At 42.1% G+C, this 25,777-nt stretch overlaps 1 long non-coding RNA gene across 1 annotated transcript; it reads left to right on the top strand.

Annotated features, from left to right (window-relative positions):
- Positions 1 to 3,659: 3,659 nt before the first annotated feature.
- On the top strand, positions 3,660 to 18,762 carry LOC143440705 (uncharacterized). The gene is made up of 4 exons (XR_013108181.1): positions 3,660 to 4,657; positions 5,136 to 5,216; positions 6,140 to 6,235; positions 17,831 to 18,762. It is a non-coding gene; the product is annotated as an uncharacterized LOC143440705 (long non-coding RNA).
- Positions 18,763 to 25,777: the final 7,015 nt, after the last annotated feature.

The following is a 25,777-nucleotide window of genomic DNA, read 5'->3' as shown; positions in this document are numbered from 1 at the left end:
CAGACAATATTTTATCTTCTGTTCTAACACCTATAGTAAATCATTGGTTCCCTTTTAATGACTTTTGGCTAATTGTTTTACACCTCTTAGAATGTGCTCTGAGTAGGAAAAGTCTGGTTACTATCTAAGAACAATTAACTGATGACACTTGGGAGACTGAAAGATTTCACATTACAATTTTGACTACCAGAGAAGGGCCTAATAACAGTCTCATTATAAAATAGCTTAATAATCATTGATATAATTTTAAGAATTTTTATAGGATCATCATTAAGACTTAAAAAGCCATCTATTTGTCTATATAACATCACCACAAGGCAGTACATCTTTGTGGATCTGCAGAGATCTGCTCCAAAGGGGTGTGCTATTGCTTATTGATTCTTATATATGTTTAATAATAATAGCTTGAGATAATAATTTGGTATTTCTAGAGAGTGCACAAGTCAAATTACAAAAACTTGTTTTCAGTGTCCTCAATTTTTTCACAATGATTTTAATACTTGAGGACTTATACCAAATCAGTTATGATAAGTAGATGTTACTTATTTCTTATTTTAAAACATTAAAATATGTATATGTGATTTGATACCTTTTCAGGCTTTCTAGTTACAATTGCTTTAACAAGAGAAACAACTAAAAATGTAATTAGTTATTGCCTACATTATTTTTCTATACTTGATGTTCCATATCAGATTAAGATAGATAGAATGGGCTATTGCAGTCAGATATTTGAGATGTTTTGTTGACAATTTAATATTACACATATTACTGGGATTCTTTATAATCCTCAAGGAGAAGGTATTGTAAAACAGATAGCATAGAACTTTAAAATAATATTTTCATAACTCTCTGAGTGTGGGAGGAGCAGCTACTGGTTCCTCTGCCTTGGTTTTACAAGGAACTCTGAAAATTGGCTTTTAAAAACAAAAGAGGGGGGTTTATACCCCCCAGAAGGGGTCTCCCAGAAATATTTTCCATCAGGCCTTGTTAATTCTCAATTTTCTAAATCTGGATGCTCGTGGCAAGTCTGCTGCCGATCACCTCTGGCACCCTGGGATCAATAAAAACTATGCCACAGTTAGGTGAAAGGACCCTCTTACCTTTAAATGGAACAGCCTGGACCCAGTTCTCATATGGGGTTGAGGATCGATGTTTGATACCAAAGAAGGCACAGCTAGATGGCTGCCAGAAAGATTAGTGAAACAAATAGATAACCTCCACAAAGCCAGGCCCAGTTATAGATAAGACGAATAACAACTGACATCCAGGGAAGAGAGATCTCCCTGAGAATTCCCTTCTTTTTTCCTTTCCAGGTAAAAATGAGCTACTCATGGTGTTTGCTGTTGGAGGTTCTAATCCTGATGCCAGCCTCAGGACTTGCACTATTCAGAACTTCGAGGGGCCATTGACAAGGACATCGAACAGCTAGAGATTGGCATCACTAATCTGAAAAAATCTCTTGTTTCACTGTCTGAAGTGGTCCTCCAAAAACACAAAGGGCTAGATCTGCTTTTCTTTCAGCAAGGGGGACTCTGTGCTGTCCTCAAGGAGGAATGCTGTTTTTATACTGACCACACTGGGGTAGTGAGAGATAGTAAGGCCAAGATCAGAGAGAGATTAGAATGGCAAAAGAAACAGGGAGAACTAGAAGAGGTGTGGCTTAAAAACTGGTTCTCTGCCTCTACTTGGCTTACCACCCTTCTCCCTTCCATCCAGGGTCCTGTGGTCGGTCTTCTTCTCCTTTTGGTTTTGGCCCTTGGGCCTTTAACAGACTCTTCAATTTTGTGAAGCAACAGATAGATAATTTGGCAACAAAGCTTATCCAGGTACATTATCATAAGCTATAGAGGACCAAGAGACTCAAGATGAGGTTGATGTTCCACCCAGGGTGTTCCCAAAACCTATCTCCACTAAAGCAAGGAAGTTCACTAAAAGAGAGGACTTCCACCCCTGGACCAAGCAGAGAGGGGCCACCCAGAACCCCCTCTGACTGTCGATCTAAGTTCTTGCTTAGGCTGCAAGGCAAAGCACTGCAAGGGTATATAAAACAAAAACTAAAAATATCTTTCTGGGTTCCCTGAGGGACAAGCCTGACTGCATAGGGGTTGATGTCCAAACTATCCCCTCTCCAGGAAAAAGACATCAGGATAGGTATGGCCCTCATGCCTCGCTGGACAACACCAGGAGGACTGGAGCCATTACAAGGTCCCCTTTAATTACTGGAGGTCGGGCCTCTATCTCCAACTTGGCAAAGATTAAAATTGCCACGGTCCCTCTATACAAAGAATACAGGGGAGAGATGTCGGGAGCGACCTTGCTTAAACATTAACTGCTTTGTCAGCCATACGTGCTTACTGTCACAAAGTCTTGGCCTCTGTGGGAAAGTAGTAACCCAGTTGAGAACAAGTAGCTATAGATCTTGTGGACAGGTAGCTTATGTGTGAAAGTACTAGCTTAGTTAAGAACAAACAACTATAGATCTTATGGACAGGTACCTAGCAACCTGTTCTTTTCCTTCTGCTGAACTTTTCACCCAACCAACATCCTGTTCTTGAGAACACCTGTGCTCCCCAGAGAGGAAGCTACCCTATGTCACCCCCCAAACCCATATCCTGCTTCTATGTGTATATAACCTGTGTGGGAGCAATTAAAATTGACAGCTTGATCAGACCTCTTGACTTGCTGTCTGTTCTTTGCACCCCTTGTTCCCCCATTCCTTCAGGTGGTCCCCCAGTCCAAGCTCACTGCCCTGCGGGCTGGGGCAGTATTATAACAGCCTTAATAAGTCAAATTCTTCAAGTCATGAGGCAACCAAAGCTGCACGAAGGAGCACTTTAAAGGCAGCAAGTGTATGAATAAGAATTCCCTACTTGATGTTTAAGCCTAGACCCATATTCTGATTCTGCACATACATGGAAATAAGGCCTGTGGTCACAAAGAATATATGATCTATAAATCACACCCTGCTTTTGTTTACTGCATCTGCTGTCTATCATTCTCTCATGGGAAAAATACACTCTCCCAACACTTACACAAACACACTCAGGATTACACACATGTCCACACACTCACAACCATACACCTACACACTCAAAGTGACATTTTTTTTTAAATACACAATCACTCACAGGCACCAGAATTATTTCTATATAGCTTCATGAGAGGTGTGATTGACTTCAGAAATAGGTTAGGAGCCATGGTTCCCACTTTAGGCTTGATTTAAGTAGGGTGTCAGCTTCCATCACAAGAGAATGAGTGAGTATGTTTGAAGAGGTGCAGGTGGTATGGATCCTCTAGGAATCCACTGAGCTGTTCCTGACCTCCTGTGTCAATAAAAGGCAAACATGGAGACCCCAAGATAGTGACCCAGAGGGGAAGGGAGAAGTATGAACCAGCCAAGTCTACATAGGCAGCATGGACATTTGTTCTTCTTTTTTTATTATGCTATTTACTTTGTATGTAGCTGAATTTCACAAGGGGTGATAGTATTTTTTTTTCTAAAACAATGTTAATATTGCTATGTATTCTCACAAGTGATGAAATTGAGGCTTGTCTAAGATCACAGCTTTCCTAAGGACAGAGCTATAACTCAATGCTACATTATATAAACTACCCAATCACTGGTTATCCATGTCCTCCTCAGACAGACCTACTTAGGTGCAGATAGAAATGCAAGGCAATAGTATAGGTCTTCCAGTACAGCTTTCATGCTGGATACTCAGTGATAACTGGCATTATAAACTATTTGGAAGGATATGAAGTTTATGCTAAACTCGATGGAAAGGATAAGATCAAGTTTATATCTCTCACCTTGTTGTATTGAATCACCTCTGTGCCTATTTGTTTGATTTTATGTTCATTTACTTAATGGTGCCTGTGGTCAATCTTGTGCTACACTAAGAGTTGCAACTGAGTTAATAGGGCTTGCAGAGTCTAAAATAATTATTGTCTGATCCTTTACTGAAAAGATTTGCTAACATCTGTTTTAGAAGGACCAGTTTGAATGAATAGTGTAAGCCAGGGTCAGAGGGAGGGAGTCCACTGAAAGCCAGCGAAAGTCTTCTGTGAGACTGTCAGGATAACTGTGATACTTACTGTACATAGGTGAAAATAAAACCTGAGGTCACATAGAGAATGTATGATTTATAAATCATGTCTTTGGCTTTGCTTATTCCATCTGCTGTCTATCATTCTTCCATGGGAAAATGCACTATCCCATCCCTGAAACAACAAGGGACCCAAGTCTTCTGTGGAAAATGTCGGGAATCTAAAGATGGCTAGGGAAATGAGGAAGGGACAGAGGCTTTAAAGATACCAAGGGATGGCTCAGAAACTGATTTCAGTCACACTGGACTTTAAGATGGTAACTGTGGCTTTAAGACTGTATACCCAAGGGAATGATGGACAGAACAGGCCCTCAATGAAAACTTGAAGAACACAGACTGGTCAAGAAGGGGTCTCAGAAGAGATTAGGAAAGAGCTTCCAGCCAGGTGAGAGGAGAGCCAAGGATCAGCAGTGTCAAGGAGAACTCTGAATGAAGATGAAGACTTGCATTTGCCATTGGATTTGTCAGGAACGAGCAATTTCTCTGGAAAAGCAAGGGAACCTGTACTAGACTCCAGTGGGGTGATGAATGATCAATAGGAAAAGAAATAGGTAGGACATTGTGGCAGCTTGATAGGAATGGCCCCCTATAGACTAATGTGTTTGAATGTTTGGCCATAAGGAGTAGCATTCTTAGGAAACGTGGCCTTGTTGGAGTAGGCATGGCCTTGTTAGAGGAAGTATGTTGCTGTGCCTGAATCTCAGAAGAGACCTTAGACTTTTTATAAAGATTAAGATTGTTATAGACTATGGAGATTTTTGAAGTTGAACGGAATGCATTTCTATATTATATTGTATCTACAAGCCTATGGTGGCCAGGGAGTGGAATGTGGTGGTTTGATAGAAATAGCCCCCATAGACTGTGTTTGGATGCTTGACCATAGGGAGTGGCACTATTAGGGGATATGGCCTTCTTAGAGTAGACATGTCCTTGTTGGAGGAAGTGTGTTATTGTGGAGGCAAGATTTGAGGTCATGTATGCTCAAGGTGCAGCCCGGTGAGTCACAACGTCTCCTTCTGCTTCCTTCAGGTTAAGATGTAGAACCCTTGGTTCCTCCAGCATACCACTGTGCTTCTCGCTAAGCTGTTAATGGACTCAGCTTCTGAAACTGTAAGCCAGCCCCCATTAAATGTTTTCCTTTATAAGACTTGCCATAGTCACAGTGTCTCTTCACAGCAACGAAACCCTAAGACAGACACTGAGGTGGGTGTGGAGCAACCTGGCACCTACTGACTGATTTGTTGTTATGTCATGTGGTGTGATAAAAGATCCCTGCTTATGCAATCATGAGGAGTAGCTAGGAAAGGGAGGTGCCGCTGGTGCAGGCCTGGAGAGTGGCTACTACAGAGGGATCACAGAGAAGAACCTAAAGAAAGCAGAAAATAAGACCATCTGCTGTGTGTATGTGTGTGTGTGTGGGGGGGGGGAATCAAATTTGTGGTTTGAATGACAGCCATTGTATATACAATAGAAAAGACAGATACGAAGGAAAATCTAGACTTTCTGGGTGAATCTAAGAAACCAGCTGATGTCCTGAAAGCCATATGATTTTTCTCTATTAGTGAAAAGGGGGTTTAAGCAGAAAGCTGAGTCCAGCATTTCTGGAGTAAGGATTCATGGCAACTCTGAAGCCATCTGAGACTAGCAATAGTTAAATAGGATACAGGGAGTCTATTCTCCCACATTAGTGGATATTCTAACATTTGGCTTAACCCAAGTAGAAGTAAAATTGCACCACGTGTAACTTCAGCAAACTCGGCCCCTTGTAGGTATGTTTTCAGTCATTTCCAAGATTTCCTCCAATCTAAGATTGAAGCTCAAACATAATGCAGGTGGCAGTATGAACCCAACCTGAGGCTAAACTGTGTCTGTGGTGGTTTGTATATGCTTAGCCTAGGGAGTGGCACTGTTAGGAGGTGTGGCCTTGCTGGAGTAGGTGTGGCCTTGTTGGAAGAATTGTGTCTCTGTGTGGGTGGGCAATGAGATGTTCCTCATAGCTGCCTGAAAGTTAGTCTTTTCCTGGTTGTCTTTAGAACAAGATGTAGAACTCTCAGCATCTCCAGTACCATGACTGCCTGTAAGCTGCCATGCTTCCAGCTATGAAGATAATGGACTAGACCTCTGAACGTGTAAGCCAGCCCCAATGAAGTGTTTGCTTTTATAAGAGTTGTCTTGGTCATGGTGTCTCTTGATAGCAATGGAAACTCTAACTCAGACAGTGTCCAATGTAGGTGTTCTTAGATGTTTAAGATTTGGTTGAATCTGAGTAGTTCTGGAGGGCTGCTGAGATAGTCTGTAATCATGCTTTTCTGACCAGCACTAGGGAATCACACATATAGAAGAGACCATTTCATAATAAGTACTGAAGTATTTACAAAGTGACATTTTAGCTGTTCTAACAAGGAACATGTAGGACTGTATAGACAAAGATAACAAGCTAAGAAAGTCCCCAAAGGGCAGCTCAGTGAACAGCACTTCCCTAGCATGCAGCAAGCCCTGAGTTGGATCACCAGCACTACACAAATATATATGCTTAAAGGAGGAAAGGGCATCCCCAAAGAGTATCTTGCTACTTTGAGTTCCAAGGAAAGAAAACGTCACTTAACTGCAAGGAATGAAGTATAGAGTAAAGGTCTATACTTTGATGATCAGGCATGAACATTAGTGACTTATGCCCTAGCATCGGTCCAGCTCCCAGAGAGAAGGGGATATGCAGAACACAGCAGAGTGGATTTAGTGTCCAAGAAAGCTGGAGGCTACACAATGCCGTGCTTACGCAGCATCCTCACAAAAGTCAGAGTGCAGACATCCCTTCAGGGTGCATCTGGAAACATCCTGACAGTGTGCACTCTCTGCTGACCTGAAGTCACAGACCTGACGCCATTTCACTGACTGTCAAGTTTCTAACCTGTGCTTTGCTGACCCCTTAAAGGTTTTCATATAAGTGGAGTCACTTTGTTTTGATATTGCAGGTTGGCTTTCTGTCTCCTCTCTTTAGAGATGGCAGCTGTGGGTCAAGAGCATTTTCCATTAAAAATAAGTTCTGAAAAACTAATGTGTACCATGGTGATAATGGTGTATTGATGTACTAGAAATTTGAATAAAGAATAGAGGCTATTTTAACATGTATACACACCATAGGAGGTTTATGTTAGTTAACTTGATTGTGAGATCTATAGATAATATAGCTGTAGATAGATATAGATAGGTGATAGATTGATGATAGATACAATAGATAGATAGATGATAGATAGGTGATAGATAGATAATAGATGATAGATGATATGGATGGATAGATGGATGGATAGATAGATAGATAGATAGATAGATAAGATATATGATATGGATATATTCTTTAGATAGATAGATTGTAGATAGATGATAGATTAAATAGATGATATGGATGGATGGATGGATAGATAGATAGATAGATAGATAGATAGATAGATAGATAGATATCACATTTCCGATCTTAAATACACAGGATTACCTTTAACGGCTATTTTATTTTGGGAGTTTCAGACTCCTTTGGGCACACTTCCCGTCTGTACTTGGTTGAATGTGCAGATGTGGAACCTGCAGTCACAGAGAGCTTTATAGTTTGAGTCCAGAACAATAGAGTGTGGAAATCAGAGCTCCACATAAGATGGCTAGGTTTGAAGGCAGGGGCAAGTTCTGGCTTGTGGCTCGTGCCTACGGTCCCAGCACTTGAAGACATGAGTCAGGAGAGCAGCTGAGAGTTCTAGGGTAGCCTGTGCTGGCTAGTGAGTTTGAAACAAACAAAATTTAAGTAAATTGGGGCCAAAAGAGAGGTGGGGAGCAGAGTTTAGCATCTTAGAAACCATGAGAGGAGAGAAGGGGTCTGGCACACTAGTGGGCTTGCTACTGCCTCCACTCTGGTCTCACCCAGGCCTCCTCCATTTTGGGATGCATTGCCTATACACAGGGTAGCGCTTTCTCCTCAGTTGCTGTCCCGCATACCAGTCCCCTATCTAGACAAGACAAGCACTTTACTGATTTCTTACATATTGCTTAGCCAATTAAGTTAACAATCAATATAAACTACCACATTTTGTATATCACCCCATCTATTAAAAATATAAAATATATATGGATGAAGAAAAATATTTCCAAGACAAAAAATTAAAAAGATCTCTTCCTAAATTATTTTTTTAGTTTGATTTAGCCCATTTGCCACAGAAAGGTTTTATTTTGTTTGTTTTATTTTGTTTTAATAATAAAATGATCCTAAGCTCTGCCTCATTGAAAGAGGTTAGCCTTATCGGCTGTATAAACTCTGTACTACAAAACTGGAGAACTACCGAAAATCCTTCAAAGGCTTTTTATTCTATTCAGGTTTTAAAAAAATGTAGCAAAGGCTTATCTGAGTTATTTTTATGTGGCAGAATGTAATTTCTACCCAGAATCTTATCCACAGCAAAGCAATCTGGGAAATGTAGTTTTAGCTCTTCAAGCTATCCGGAATGAAAAGAAGACAGATAAGTAAGAGAGACCTCATCGTACTTTGAACGATTAGACTCACCTCTTTGGGCCATGACTGGTTTTGAAAGCAACGTTTTAAGAGAAACAATAACAAGAAAGCTTGAATTACAAGAAGATGACGCTGGTAGTGAGACTTTGAGTCAGCACCAGGCTATATAATAAGTAGATGTGGAAATGTTTCTTGAAGACAGTAGTCTGGCCAAATGGAAGTTCTGGCTTCGAAAAGTCTGTCTGACAGAAAAATGAGCAGACTGACACTGCTGCACCAGAGGATAGGCTAAGCCATGGTGCAGGCTAGGGAAGGAAGGAGACTCCCACTCACAGTCAGGAGCAGCGGCCCAATACACACATCAGGAGGGAGAGCAGCCCTTCTTGGGTGTAGTTCCAGCACCACGAAGGCAGCTGAGGGAGGAGGAAGGGGTGGATTGAACAGCCTCTGAGGCCTTGAGGGGCTTAAGCCAAACCAAACTCTATTAGCTACATTCCTTCCAAATTCTTGTTAAAATGTCTGGTGGTGCAAATGTTAACTCTTGGTTTCTATAGGATAACGCGAGCTACTTCTGCTCTTAGACCATGCAAAGCTGCCAGTGCCTCTCAAGCTGTAGCCAATGTACAGTGCAAACCTGATAACAGAGTAGTTCTCCCACTCCCTCTCCCCCACCGCGTGTGTGTGTGTGTGTGTGTGTGTGTGTGTGTGTGTGTGTTTTATCAACTATCAGTCATCCTGTACTGTGTCCGCGCTTCACACATTGTGAACAATGCACTTTCAATGAGGCTCACTCGAGCTCACTCCCGTCCCTTCGTGGTAGGAGGCTGATATTATTTTCCACACCTTAAAGTCAAACACAAACTCAAACACTTGAAGAGATTTTCACAAGGTCACTGAAAATTAGATGGAGACTCGGGGCGCTAACAAGATGCTTAATTTGCGAAGTCACACAGCGCCCCTGAGGCTCCAAAGGAGGGCTGCCTGACAGGCTCAGGAAAAGGCAGTGGCGGTGACTTCAGCTCTACTTTTCTGTTCTGCGCTTTTGAATGAGCAAAACAATCACCATGCTTTTATAGTTTTTAAAAAGGAAGAAAGAAACAGAACGAGGACCATCGCCAAAGCCTTTCACAGAATGCTTATTCTGTGATACAACTCCTGGGCTTCAATTTACTCTTTGCTTGTTCCATCCGATTCTAGAGTCTTAACATGTCACTAAGAAGAGGTTTTTGATGTTGCTGTTTTGTTTTGCTTTTTGTTTTTTTTTTTAAATAAATCCACATGGAAAAGGTCTATTAGTGAGCTGCTTTGTTAAATCTTTCTCTGTGTTGTTTTAGCCACAGTGGAAATGAATCAGGAATCGCTCGACAAAAGGTTGGGTATGAGTGGCGCCGCCTTCAGTTTCTCTAAGCCTGCTTCCATCTGTCCATTTGTGAATTATTCAACCAACACCGGGCAGCGCTGTTTGGGGGTGGATCTTTATAAAGGGTGAGATTGAAATGAGCTCTCAAACCCACTCCTAGATCCTCACTCAGTTCCCTGAAATAACTCAAAAAGAGGAAGCCGCGTTGCCAAGTCCAACACAAGCAAAATGTGGCTAAGAGCAGATTTTATCGCCAGCGCTGTAGGGATTCTACATTTTTCTGAGAATACTGAAGTTGATTTTAAAAGGGAGATGGAATTTTAAAAATCATATTAAGCTCTTAAATATACTTTCTAATTCTCATATTTTTCCCGAAATAATTTCCTTGAAGGAAGAAAGATAATAGGTCCGATCCTGGTAAAGCTTTAAATCCTGTGGTGATGCTTAAAGCTTTGGGGAAAGGCCGTTGCCAAGTGGGGAGCAGGAAAGGAGAAACAAGGGGCCCCTGATCCTTTTCTATTGGAACCGCAGCCGCAAGAGTCACTGCTGCCATCCCTAAACCTTTCCTCCTGACCCAAAATGTCCTTTGAAATGTTTTGTCAATTAAAAGTGAAAATCTTGGGCTTGGTAGTATAATGGTAGGGTACTCACGTAGAACACACAAGAACCTGTCACCCAGCACACACAAGAACCTGTCACCCAGCACACACAAGGACCTATGCTTGGTCCCAGTACTATCTATGAAGGCACATTCACACCAATACCTCCCTCCCCCATAAACACAGATTTTTTTTTCTGAAATAAACCCAATCTTGAAAATCAGATTAGTATATACTTTGGGTTACCCATAAGATTTGGAAAATAAATCAGAACTATACAGAAAATGAAGGCAATTTTACTGAGATGTTAAATTTTTAGAGCTGTCTGTTTTTTATTGCTGGTTCTTTTTCCCCCAGTTTGTTTGGTTTGTATGAAAAGTGGAATAATGAGAATTTGTCCTTCCCACACAGTTCAACCTTGGTGATAATTTAAGTCTTAAAGACCAGTGGCTTCCTTTTCCCCAGAGCTGAAAGAAAAGGTTTTAAAAAGCATCTATCTTGTTTAAGATAGGAGCTAATGAATGGTGCTTGGGGTTAGAGTAATGTCAGAGTTGCCTGACCTGAGATTGAGGTCTGACCAGAGAATCGGTGGTGGCTTATGGGCAGAATATTGGCCATGCTTCCTGACAGGTGGGGATAGGCAGGAGGGGGTTATTTATGTGTGTGTGGGTTGTGTTAATGTGAATGTGCCTTCATAGAACTAGGATCAAGCATAGGTTCTTATGTGTGCTGGGTGACAGGTCCTTGTGTGTGTTGGGTGACAAGTTCTTATGTGTGCTGGGTGAGAGGTTCTTATGTGTGCTGGGTGACAGGTTTTTATGTGTGCTGGGTGAGAGGTTCTTATGTGTGCTAGGTGAGAGGTTCTTATGTGTGCTGGGTGAGAGGTTCTTATGTGTGCTGGGTGACAGGTTTTTATGTGTGCTGGGTGAGAGGTTCTTATGTGTGCTAGGTGAGAGGTTCTTATGTGTGCTAGGTGAGAGGTTCTTATGTGTGCTGGGTGACAGGTTTTTATGTGTGCTGGGTGACAGGTTCTTTGTGCTGGGTAACAAGTTCTTGTGTGTGCTGAGTGAGAGGTTCTTGTGTGTGCTGGGTGACAGGTTCTTGTGTGTGCTGAGTGACAGGTTCTTGTGTGTGCTGAGTGACAGGTTCTTATGTGTGCTGGGTGACAGGTTCTTTTGTGTGCTGGGTGAGTACCCTACCACTATACCACCAGGCCCAAGATTTTCACTCTTAATTGTCAAACATTTGAAAGGGCATTTTGGATCAGGAAGAAAAGTTGCCTCAGTGTTGTGAGGGTAGGTTAGACCCTAGGAAGGACACCTTGAGTCGACAAGACCTACATGTACCTTGTTGATAAAACTAGCTAGAAACACCTGTCCTTTCTGTGCAACCACTACAGTTGACAATAACCACAATGACCAAATGCCAAGGAATTATTCACATAAGACTCCTGGCATATTTGGATAAGCCCACAGAACTGGGGGTAGGAGGAATTGATGAAGAGCACTGGATTTGTCACAATTACAGCAGGGTGGGTCATAAATAGGATAAGTACAGTTTTCACCTGTATTTGCAAAACAAAAATATTCATAGATATGCACAAAGATATATTATCAGGAGACTGGAGATCTAAGGTCTAGTTCTAAAATGAATTCAATGATTTGGAATTAAGTAAATGATGGTGAATAATATTAAGGAGTTTTTCCAACGTTTCATAAATTTAAACCTTTGTATATTTATAAGAAACTTACATCACTGGTCATTAGGGAAGGAAGAGTTTAGGTTATTTTTTTTTCTTTGTCTTGAATGCTAGCACACGAGGGGAAGCCTGTTGGGAGTTCATTTTTTTGTTGTATCTGGAGTGAGCAAGGATGTGTTGAGCAGCCTTTTGGTCGGTGTTTCTAGCTCTAGTTACCAGATGAAGATCTTGCCCAAGCAAGCTTAGCTGTTTCTTCAGGAAGGCCATTAGCAGGCTAAGGCAGGTAGCTTAGTGTAGACTAGAGGAGGTGGTGACCCTAAAAGAAAAAGGATAATGAAAGAGAATGCCGGATGGGGCCATGGGACAGGCATGGTTCTCTTCTCTGCACACAACTGGTTTGGGATGGTTTTTACTATATGTAGTGAAAAGTCAGTTTAAATTTATCTTCAACTGGACAAACACCAAATTATATTTATGGTTCCTGCTTTAAATAAAGCCATTTTACATTTCCTCTCAAAGGCAAGTTAAAAAGTGTTTTTACAGATAAATGAAAATCACAGGCTTCATAAAGTTAACTGTAAATCAGAAAGAGAACTCACATTTCAGCTTCTTTGTTTGTAGTGGGCTATAGAAGACTGCCTTGGGCCCCTGAGAAGATGTGTCTGTGCTTTAAGTCCTAGAACCTGTAAACCTTGCCTTATTTTGGTGAGTGGTGGTATGTGTTAGCAGATGTAATTATATTCACTATCTCAAAACAAGATAATCATCTTATACTGTCTGGATAGGCCCAAAATCCAGCATCAAGTATCCCTATGGGAAGGAGCCCCTGACCCAGAAGTAAAAACACTCCCAGGGTGGAGGCAGAAATCCCACTTGTAGGAGAGGCCCAGTTTTGTAACATCAACTCTAATTGTGTAACTTTGGGTTTTAAGTCTGGGATTCAGCTCAGTTGTAAATGTTGGCCTTGTGTGTGTGAAGCCCTGGGTCTGCCTGAGTAAACTCTGTAGTAAACTTGCTTTTAGCGACTCTAAAAGTCGCTGGTATAAGAAGTCAAGCAGCTGAGCAATTAGTTTTTGTCTCTCACCAGCTTTGCCATAGATGACACTTTGGAGTCAAGCTACCACACAGGTTAGAACTGTTCTCTGGCAGAAGTTCTCAACCTACCTCTACTAGCTTCTTTATTCACAGACAAAAGCTTCTCCCGCACATTCTTCCGATCTCCCCATACTTCTGAGATGATTCCAGATAACAGCTTCTGAGCACAAGAATTAAAGCAGTGATAGCAAAATGCCTACCCTCATGATAACAAAATGCCGCCCCAAGAAGTTGAGCAATTGTAGCCAGTGCCAGACTAACCCTGTCTAATGTGGGATTGAATTCCACGTGCATCCTCTAACCTGGTCTTCTTCATGAGCATTCACTGCTTCCTCAAAGATGGAGGAAGAGAGGAGAGATAATAACATGTGTCCCTCCTTCCAGGTTGCTAGCATCCGCAGTAAAACCAACTTTATTTCTCCCTTAAACTAATCTCTTGTATATTGCTTTGCATGTTTAATAAGCTTCTAAAGCCAAGCTCAGTAACATTCTCAGGAAACCAAGAGGTTAACTGATATGGGACAGATGCCTACCTGAAAGCAACCATCTCTTTCAATTTGATTAATTTTAACCATTGAGCAACTTTAACCATTTAGTGCAAATGTGTAGAGTTGCACATTTGAATGTAGACCAAAGGCTAGACCAGCATCACAGGCTAAGAAGAGAGAGTTGAGCAGAGAGGAAGGTATGTAACCAGTTCATCTTTTGTCACAGGAAGAGTGCTTCATGGTAACCCTGGGTGGAGGTCTACAGCCATGGCTAGGTAAACAGAGAGAGAAGTTTACTCTGACATTTTGACTTAAAGGGAAGAATTACTAGTTACCACATTGCCATACAAGGACTTCCCAGATCTTGTCTTTTCAAAGAAAAGAAGTCAGTTGAAAGACAGACCATTTAATGGGGCATTTAATTTAACAAAACAAAGGAAAGCAGAGAGAGAGAGAGAGAGAGAGAGAGAGAGAGAGAGAGAGAGAGAGAGAGAGCCAGTGGTTTCTGCATTGTGGCTTTTAAATACTCCTCTACAATTATTTATGAAGTAAACAGCACAATCCATGCAATAAGGTGGCCATCCTCTCAACCCAAGGCATGGTGGATGGATTTTCCTTTAAGGTTTATGTGGTGGTTTGAATATGCTTGGCCCAGGGAGTGACACTATTAGGAGGTGTGGCCTTGTTGAAGAAGGTGTAATCTTCTTGAAGTATGTCACTATAAGGGTAGGATTTGAGACCCTCCTCCTTACCTCTTTTTTCTGTCTGCCTTTGGATCAAGATGAAGAACTCTTGGCTCCTCCACCGCCATATCTGCCTAGACACTGCCATGCTTCCTGTCTTGACGATGACGTACTGAAGCTCTGAACCTATAAGTCAGCCCCAATTAAATGTTATCCTTCATAAGAGTTGCCACAGTCAGGGTGTCTGTTCACAGCAGTGCAAATCCTAACTAGGACAGTACATTTCATCAGTGTTACTATGAAGTACCCTTCCTCTGACATAAGATGGATAGGTTAAATTGTTCTCTAGAAAGGCCACAGAAGGAAGAGAAAAAGACATAATGTAAATATTATAGTGTGATCAGAGAAATGCCTGGAATGTTAGCTTCCATATACCATGAACAACCAAACTGTAGCTTTAAGGTTTAAGGATGCTTAATCACAAGGGGCATTCAATTCTCAGGAGACATGGTGACCAAGACACAGGTACAGTTTTCCTTGGTTCCCTCATATCTGACTCTTTGCCCACTTGGTGTCAAAGGGAGATGCCGTCCAAGATGTGGGACTGGAGGATCCTTTCCAGGTGGGGACCCGGCAGCAAGACCGACAGGCAGCAGAAAATTATAAGATTGCACCTGAAAGGGCTTAGGGTCAAGTGCAAGTGAAGGTTCAAACAGGACACTCACCGATCAGAAACAAAACATCCTGGCCCAAGAGTATGCCTCTTCATCTGGGCCCAGCTTTCATGGGGGAGGATCAAGGTCATACATTCATTAACTTTAAAAATCAAGAAAAGAAGCTGGAGCAGCTAAGAGCCCTGGAATCTCTTCCAGAGGACCCGTGTTCGATTCCCAGTATTCTTACGGTGGTTCACAACTGTCTGTAACTTCAGTTCTGGGTGGTCTAACACCCTCTTCTGGCCTCTGCAAGCACTGCATGCATATGATATGGATACATATCTACAGGCAAAACACATACTCACTGATGGAGGAGGGTGATAGCCTGGGGGAAGAGAGCTTTAGGAGTTTATTAATTAGATGTGGATTTCAAAAGGAGTGCCTGTGTTATAGCAGCTACTGAGTCTTTCTTTCAAACCCCCGCCCCCAACACACACACACACACACACACACACACACACACACACACACACACACACAATGTATGTTTTAAAAAGTAAAGTGCATGTGTGGATTACCACCGGTGCTACTCATGACCATGAAGCTGAGGAGGAGCTACAGTGATGGAGTATTTCTCTCGTGTGTGTACGAGGCCCCAGGTTTGACCTCCAGAACTTTGGGAAAGCAGTGATTTCACGAGGACTCATGTTGTGGAGGTGTGTGGTTTTACTTCGAGCGTCTGGAAACCAGGAGAGTTACAGAAAATTTTGAATGCTGTTTGTTTGCTCTTTCTTTTGATTTCATATTTAAAGAATTTTGTTTCAAAACTTTAGATAATGGCCAATCACAAACGTGAGATGTGACGACTTGTTGGGAAGGTGCTGTTTCTGAGTCCTGCCCTACTTTTCTTTCTTTCTTTTTTCCTTTCTTTCTTTCTTTCTTTCTTTCTTTCTTTCTTTCTTTTTTACATTTTTTAAATTTTATTTACATTTCAAATGTTACTGTCTTTCCAGGTCTCCCCTTCAGAAACACCCTATCCCATCCCCCCTGTCTCTATGAGGGTGCTCCCCCACCCACCCACTCCTGCTTTCTCGCCCTGGTATTCCCCTACACTGAGGCATTGAGCCCCCTCAGGCCCAAGGGCCTCTCCTCCCACTTATGTCCAACAAGGCCATCCTCTGCCACGTATGTGGCCAGAGCCCTGGGCCCCTCCATGTGTATTCTTTGGTTGGTGGTCTACTACCCGGGAATCCGGAGGGTCTGGCCGGTTGACACTGTTGCTCCCCGCATGGGATTGCAAACCCCTATAGATCCTTCAGTCCCTTCTCTAACTCCTCCATCAGGGACCCTGCGCTCAGTCCAATGGTTGGCTGTCAGTATCTATATCTGTACTTGTCAGGCTCGGGGAGAGCCTCTCAGGAGACAGCTATATCAGCTCCTGTCAGCAAGCACTTCCCAGCATCCACAATAGCGTCTGAGTTTGGTAACTTTATATGGGGTGGGTCCCCAGGTGGGGCAGTCTCTGGATGGCCATTCCTTCAGTCTCTGCTCCACACTTTGTATTTCCTCCCGTGAGTATTTTGTTCCCCCTTCCTAGAAGGACCAAAGCACCCACACTTTGATCTTCCTTCTTCTTGAGTTTCATGTTGTCTGTGAATTGTATCTTGGGTATTCTGAACTTTTGGGCTAATATCCACTTATCAGTGAGTGCGTACCATGTGCGTTCTTTTGTGATTGGGTTACCTCACTCAGGATAATATTTTCAAGTTCCATCCATTTGCCTGCGAATTTCATGAAGTCACTGTTTGCCCTGCCCTTCTTAAGAAACATACTGGCTAAGGAAATGCAAATGGTGGCATCTCAGAGGGCCCCATCCCGTGCGATTTGCTATACATCTGAATGGTCTACAAATGCCCACTGCTCTTCGTGTAGCCAACCCCACCTTGTTACGGTTAATATTTAAAAACAGCGGCACCCATACTGGCTTGTTGTTATGGGACTGCCCTGTTCCTGACTAGGCAAGGCTTGAGGCGGCGTGTTCCTGCTGCTGCTCGGCTCAGGCTTCTGGCTCAGAGGGGCCAGAAGCACCAGCCCTGGCACCCACGAGACGCCAGCATGGGAGATGGCTCTGTCAATCTACCATGCTATCTCCACAACGCTTGGCTGAGCCCAGACCATCCCGCCATCCACGCGGTACCCGGTAGAAACAAGACTCTAATGTTTGAAGATTATCCAATGGCTTTATATGTTTTGCTAATGCTCAATTAACAAAATGCCCACATAATTAGAGTTGTTTCCCAGTATCTAACCTTAAGATATAAATTGTTACCCTGGGCCGTCCTGGACCCGCAGTTCTCCATGGCTCCTACATCTCTCTCCTTTCTCCTCCTCTGCCTTCTCCTCTTCCTCTCCTCCCTACTCCTCACTCCGCCTACCTCTCAGACATCCCAATCGCCGAGCTTTATACAAATGTAGTGGGAAAATAGCTGGCTACACCACCTGGCCTACGGGTATCCCAGGAATGTGAGATTAGACACTGTCCAACAAATTTGGCAAATGTCTTGTCTTTGCCAACGTGGCAAGAGGACAGGAGAAGACCCTATTCAAGTGTCATATCCAAGAAATCCCATTTCTCTCCATCCTGTCTTACAGAACCTCGAGAACCCCGATGATTTGGAACATGCTGTGCCCATGAGCAAAATAGACAACCGGATGTGGAGATCACAAGCTCAGGATCTAAGGCAGCCAGCAGGTAGCCAGATACCGCGTGGTGGATGGCATGTAGCCAAGACGAGCAACATCTTACATCCGAAGTCCCGAAACAACCAAACAGCAGCACGGAATAGTCTGAGACTCTGGAGGCATGCAAATAGCCGCCAAAGTGTCTGCAGTGAGGGGTTTCCCAGGGCAGTGACCTGGGAGCCTGTTGATTTTCATCTGTATGTAAAACTTGTAAACTAGGTGCCTGTTGCGGCCAGAAAGCAGAGCGCTAAAACTATTGGATACACTCATGTTTGATCAGCTTGTCTAATTTGACTCCTTGAGGGGATACTACGGAGGTCACCTTGTACCTGTGTTTCTGGGAACGTGGACTCCATTAGGTTCTTGCCTGCAAACATTGTGTGTGATGACCCTGCAGGCAGCCTAGAAATCCCTTCAGGATGAGAGGGAGGCTGCACTGGGATTGTTGAAACAGGCACCAAACAACACATTCTATCTGATGAGCAGGGAGAGCATTCAGCAGCTGTTGCTTCAGCAAAAGTATTCATTCTAGTCCTGTTAGGGATTGCCTATTGAGACTCGAGCAGATGGAACCACAGCACTGAGGTTGCAGTACTGTAACAGCAGATTCATTATTTTCCCCAAATTTAGGAATAAGCAAAATTGAGTTGTCAAGTGGATAATAAGTAGGAATAATGTTTCACACATACATAAACATGTACACAGATACATGATTATATCCTCAAAGGCCCTGATTTAACTTACATTGGACCACATAACTCTCTAAAATAGGGAAGTTATATCAGTCCCATTTTATTAAGCCAAATTTTTATATTAAAAACTTGATTAGTGTATATACCTTGTATGAAGCAATGGGATTAATACTGACATTTTCTTTCAAGAATATTGCATACTTTGGCAATATTTGTATTAAGATAATTTGTAAGTACTTATTTTATTACCAGAGTATCTGTGCCCTATATAAAACATATTCCAACAATTATTACTGTGACTATGGGGAAATTAGGCAAGGCTTTGGACTAAAGCATGGTGATATATATATATATATATATATATATATATATATATATATATATATATAATGGTTTTCTCAAAGTTATGTTATTAACATGTTCAAATTTAGTGGGATCTTCAAGTATAGCTATCCAAATACCAACACTGACCAAGCCCATGAAGATTCGTCTGTTGGTACACATCAGTGATTGTTACATTTTAGAAATAACCAATGTTCTAGAGACACAAAAGCAATCCATGCCTGACCTCTTTCCTTTGCTCTGCTCCCTTCTGTCCTTTCTCCTTCCTCCAAGACCTCTCTATTCTTGAGATACATAAGGGTTTTTGCTATATAGCCTATGCAAGTCTTGAGTTCCAGACTTAAGAGACCTTGCCAGAGCCACGTGAGTAGCTGGAACTGTACTTAAATTCTATATTATATAAGTTTTGAATTTCCAATTTTCAATCAAGTTACAAAATTCCATCTTTATTTAGTTTTATATGTGTATTATATATCCATACTCAAATGATTACTCAATACACATATTCGAATTTCCTTCCTATTACTGTGACAAAATACTCCGACTAAAAGCAACTTCATCTTATAGGAATTCACTCTATTTAACAAGCTACCATTGAAGGAAGTCAGGGCAGGGACTCAAGCAGAAACTACAGAGACATTGCTTGCTGCCTTGCTCACAAGTTCATGCTTAGCTGGCCATTTTATATAATCCAAGACTACCTGCTTGAGACTGGGTATCGCCCACAGTTGGCTGGACCTCCTTATATCAGCTGAAACTTGAGACAGTCCCCCAAAGACATGCTCACACACCCATCTTATCTAGGTAATTTGTTGATTGAGGCTTTTCTCTCAGAGGCCTTGGGAGGCTCTGTCGAGTTAATAGTGAAATCTAACTAGGACAAAGTGTAAATAATTTACTTAATTACATCCCTCCCCAGAATTGATGGGTTTGTTTTAAACTAGTGAGCAATCTAGAACGAGTGTTGTTTGTGAGACCAGACATTTGCTCTGTAATAAAGGACAAAAGTTCCTTAAATTGCACTTTCTTGGATTTGCAGATACTCGGTGGTTGTGGTGAGATTGTTTTTCTTTTGTGCTTGTTTTCTCTGCTGGCTCACTTCAACCACAAGACGGGAAGTATAGAGTGGCCATTCTCTGAGACACTATCTTCCCAGAAGATGAGCCTCTCCTTCCCTAGCTCCTCCACCATTTAAGGTAAAATCTGTAGAATGGCTTTCTTTTTAGATAGCTAAAATAATTTCCCTTCCCATGTTGAATATTGTCATGACAGGTTCCTGGTATTGTGGGTGTCTTCTGCACCCCTATGGGCAGCAGCCTTTACGGCAGTTCCTCTTGGACCACTGATCTGCAGCTGCCTCCATCTCTGGGATTCCCCAGTCATTCTCATCATGAATGGGAAGTGACAGAATCAAGAAAAGGTACCAATATATAAGTCCCAGAGTTTGATGACACCTTCCCACACAGGGTCATTATCTCCAGTGAAAGGGGCCTTTTCTTGTTAGGCAGGGCATCTAGGGTCCTCTCATAGACACTGCTACACAGACTCGGTGGAAGACTATGTGCAAGGAACCATAGAGTTGGCCCCGCCTAGCTGCCTTGAGAGGCATGCATCATAAGTTTTTCAGATTAGACTCTGGCTTCTATGTGCCTTCCAGTTCTTGAGAGACCAACACACTCCCTCGGGTAGTGAAGTGTTCAGGCTGCTTTATGTTTCTCTGTGTGTCCCTGTAGTAGTCAAGAAAGCATGGAAGCTTGACAGGACAATTGGTTGTAGACGTTAATCTTGTGTGCCCCAAATACCTTGCAAACATTGCTATACCCTGGGGACTATAACTGTGCTGGTCCTGACAATTATATTCTGTTTCTGCTAAAGGTATAAAAAGTCTGATTGCTCTCAATAAAATTTCCACAGCATCAGTTTTTCTCTGGACCCTCCAACTGTCCTGCTCTAATTCCTCTTGGTTATGTTAGGTGACATTGGCCTGGTAAGTAAGAGCAGGCATTAACAACTACGGACTTTCTGTTCCCCGGCTAAATCTGGACCAGCCTCTCATCTACCCGACAGCTCAACACAGTAGACTTTCCGCCTCCGCCTTTTAGGAAAACACCACTCAGCCTGGGAGTCCTTTGGCATATAGTCAGAAGAAAGTATCCTCTCTTTAGGAGAGTGATAGACAATCTGAATTGCTGTGCTTGGTCACCCCCTTTTTCCTCCTGAAGTTGACAGCTGGTGGGTCTCAGGGGGCACTTGGACTTTCTGGGATGCACCCAATTTAGGGCAGGAGCTTTGACAACGTTCCACAAACCCAGTGGGCAACACTCAGCCATTCAGAAGCATCCTAAGAAGGTAAGGGTCCTACTCGGGTGAGGAGCAGTTAGTAAGTCACATGCATCCGAAGAGAGTATTCTAAACTTCCCATGCTGGGTCTGCCAACTGTGTCACCTTCTTCGAAACCTCTGTTTCTCCATCTCTCTGTCTCCTTTCCTCACATCCTCACTCCCTTTCCCCTTCTTCCCTCTCCTCTCTCTCTTCTGTGTCTTTCTCCTAAAGAATGATAGTTTAATCTCCTTTGTTGACATAGATCTAAAAACCCCAATGAAATATAAAAGCTTATTATACTTTGGGAAGTCGTAAATCATGAATGAATGCGGCATGCCCCAAGGAAACATGGGATCATCTAGCATTAGGAAAAAAAATCTATTAAAAGTTATTTAACAAAATAACAGGATGGAGGGGGTAAATAATCAGATCTTACTTAATGATTTCAAGAAAACAGTGATTAAAATCCAAGACCAATTTATGCTAAACAAGCAACAAATTACAGTGGGTTTGCTCTTCCTTGAGATGATTAATGACACTTTTAAATAAAGCCAGGTATCTATCACTTGCTGTGACTTATACTGGTGCTCTCTCTCTCTCTCTCTCTCTCTCTCTCTCTCTCTCTCTCTTCTCTCTTCTCTCTTCTCTCTTCTCTCTTCTCTCTTCTCTCTCTTCTCTCTCTTCTCTCTTCTCTCTCTTCTCTCTTCTCTCTCTTCTCTCTTCTCTCTCTCTCTCCTCTCTCCTCTCTCCTCTCTCCTCTCTATCTCTCTCTCCTTCTCCCTCTCCCTCTTCTCTCTTCTCTCTTCTCTCTTCTCTCTTCTCTCTTCTCTCTTCTCTCTGTCTCTGTCTCTCTCTCCTAATGTGTTTGACGTTATATGTAGGTGTGTGTGTGTGTGTGTGTGTGTGTGTGTGTGTGTGTGTGTGTGTAAGGGCATTTAAGTGTCACGGTGGTTGTTGAGAGGTTAAGGGACAACCTTAGGGCATCAGTCCTTGACTTCCACCTGTTGAGGCAGGGTCATTCTTGCTGATTATGCTACTGCACTGCAACTGCTAATCTATCTGACCCAATAGTTTGTCTCCCCACCTCCCATCAAACCATAGAAATGCTGGGATTACAGATGTGGGGTCACTTCATCTGACTTTTGTACGTGGGTTTGCAGAATCAAATGCAGGTGTCAGGATTGCACTGCTAAAGCTTTTATCCACTTGCCCACGTCTTCAGTCCTATGGGTTTTCATAATGTGGTCTTGAGAGCCTTAGAGGGGACACAGACCCATGGAAGAGGATGATCAAGGGATGGAAGATCTGGTTTGGGTGTGATCATGTCAGGTAATATAAGATGAGACTAAAAGGCACAAAACAGAACAACCTTATTGCTTACTATTCCCAGAGAGATCAGTGGTTCCAATGGACAGTCACTGAGAAATATGGAGGCAATAGAGATATGAGAAATGTGGTGGGAACCTGGGGAGTGTCCCTTTAATAAGGTGTGTGTGTGTGTGTGTGTGTGTGTGTGTGTGTGTCTTAGTTAGGATTTCATTGGTGTAAAGAGACACCATGTTTAAGGCAACTCTTATACAGGCAAACATTTCATTGGAGCTAGCTTACAGTTTCATTCAGTCCATTATCATCATGGCAGGAACATGCAGTGTGCAGGCAGGCATGGGGATGGAGGAGCTTAGAGTTCTACATCTTATTCCAAAGGCAGCACGGAGAAGACTGTCTTTCAAAGGCAGCCAGTAGGAGACTTTCATCCAAACTGGACAGAATCTGAGCATAGAAGACCTCAAAGCCAGCCTACAGAGTGATTATGCTTCCTCCAATGAGACCACACCTCTTCCAATAAGACCACACCACTTAACAGTGCCACTACCAATGGCCAAGCATTGAAACACATGAACTTATGGAAACACATGAACCTTTTTAAGCCACTGCAGTGTTTGACTGCCATAGTTGGTAGACTGTCTTCCTAAGAAAATATGTGAGGAAACTTACTTCTTTGACCATCATGTTGTATCATGATCAGTTGCTCGGGTGGGATGGTTTTTAGTTAGGTTAGCCACAAATAACCACAAATAACCACATAGAATCATCTTAACCTGGGCAAAAGGTGACCAGTGGTAACTGGGTTTCAAAAAATTAGGTGAAGTCTCTAATCAGATGCTGAGGCAAAAACTATAGCTAATGCCCCTATTTAATTTGTCTTTCAGAGGTTTGTTGTTATCCATAATTATTTTATAATTAAATTCGTTGTTCCCTAATTAAAAAACATTTATATTTATCTTGACACCAGAGAGATATATGCTATATCGCAATATAGTTATGATTGCTCTATTTTATTATTGTATTTTGTTAATTTCTTACTGTGCCTAATTTATTAATCAAGCTTTATTAGGAATGTGTTTGCATCAAAAAGGGGGATGTTTTATTGACATGCGTAGTTTCAGGCCACTACTGGGAAAACTGGCATGTATTCTTCAACTACAAGACAGAAGTAAGCCAATTTGTGTCAGAACTCCCTGCAGCGAAATGAGGTCACCCTCATCTCCTGAAGCACCATTTGCCCTGCACTTCCCACAGCCCCAGGGAACAGCTGATATCTGTGACTCTCAGAGTTAGCTGGCATCAAATCTGGGAGGCATGGCCTGGTTTTCTTCCGCTCACATGCTCGAGGGGCACTTCCTGAGGTAGCAAGTAGACTCTCTGCCACAACACGAAAGGCAGTGAGACAGAAATGGGGCTGTTTCACCCTTAGCACGGGTTGTTATTCTCCAAAACCATTTGAAATCAAATATAATTTATCATCATAAAAGTTTTGCCAGGCTCAGATGGCACAAGCGTGCAATCCCTGCTGCTCAAGAGGCGGAGGCAAGACAACCAAGCTTATTCAGTGACTCTCTGAGCAACTTGGAGACTGACTGAAAATACGAAGTAAACATACTAAGTATATAAATCAAAGTTTTAATTCTCACTACTACTACAAAAATTTTACTCCTGCAAATCTCTTTCACTACATTAACCATCTGGATATCTTTGGAAACATGATTTTTAACCTACATTTTCATGGGAAAAAATAACCCAAGACTGCCCCCCTCCTCTTCCCTTCCTTGCCCACTTCAATCTTTCTTTCTTCACGGGATAGCTTCAAACTCATAATTCTCCTGCCGTAGCCTCTCTGGTAAAGAAATTACAGGATGCACTACCAATGCCTGGCTCCAAGGTTTATTATAATAATGTAATGTAATGTAATGTAATGTAATATAAACACATATACAACTTTTTTTTCCTTGGGCTTTGTTCCTAAACTCTGTCCCTTCCTAAAGCCTCCACAGCCCCACTGCAGCCACTGACTGCAGGACCATCTATCTACACAGGGGTAAGAGAGAAAAGCCACAGACCCTTCACACAGGCTCATGGGAAAGTTCCAGTAGTTGCTGATCTATATCACTAAATAGCTTATTAACTTACACTATATAAGGAGAGAAGGTACATTTTTCATTCATTTGATGTGGCAGGTATGAAATGATCCTGAAATTCATTCTTTTTATTTTGAAGTATATCATATAGTGAGTATGATATGTTGGTACCAGACATACATGAGTGAATTTTCTTAATATGTCATAAAATGTTCTTGAGATTAATTCTGTTTAACAAGTAAGTTTGTAGCTTGTAAAGTGGTCAATACATTTTAACATTTTAAGATAAGAACAAGTGAGCAGCAGAAATTGATGGGAATTAGGAGAATTCATGAGATGTGTTATATATGATGTGAGATATATATATATATAATATATATATAAAACAAATCCTGCACCATATGTTAGATTATTTCTTAAGAAGATAGGGAGAGAGAGTAGGTGGAAAGCAAGTATGGTCTGACCTTAGGCAGGATTACACTGATTGACAGTATGTGGACATTTTTCTCACCAACGTGTGGGGATGGTCCAAATGCCTACTGCAGAAGGTGGCATGCCACCCTTTATAGTGGCAGAAATGACTTTTGTAGTCTGAAAATGAAGATGGGAATTGTATTCCTTCAGCGGGAGACTACCATTCCTAATGCCGAAAGGATATTAAAAATTCATGGCCGGGGTGTTATAGCTGTTTTCTGCTGATGAAGGTCTTTGTCAGATGGAGGTAGTTCTGGGTGCATTGAAGAGGGAGTTCTTTGGCCATGTAGCAAGGAGAGAGTTCCAACTTGGTCAGCTGTGATAGCTCAGGCTGTTGCCATCCTGTATTTCTAAAGAGACGCGGGGAATAAACATAAGAGAGCTGTAAGTGGATGAATTAGTTATGGAGTAAAACCTGACTGTACATTCATTAGACATAATGACAGACAAAGACATCAAGTGTCCCTAACGTTTGTGAGGCTCCTACATACTTAATATATATGGCACTACACATAAAAGATGCACATTTGAGTCCTTACTATTAATCAAAACAATTAAACATTAATTTAGTCACCCACTGCTGACAACACTAGCTCATGTGTCCTTTCCTC

The sequence above is a fragment of the Arvicanthis niloticus genome, chromosome 30, assembly GCF_011762505.2.
Source record: "Arvicanthis niloticus isolate mArvNil1 chromosome 30, mArvNil1.pat.X, whole genome shotgun sequence".
Taxonomy (NCBI): domain Eukaryota; kingdom Metazoa; phylum Chordata; class Mammalia; order Rodentia; family Muridae; genus Arvicanthis; species Arvicanthis niloticus.
This window is presented reverse-complemented; position numbering and strand designations above follow the sequence as displayed.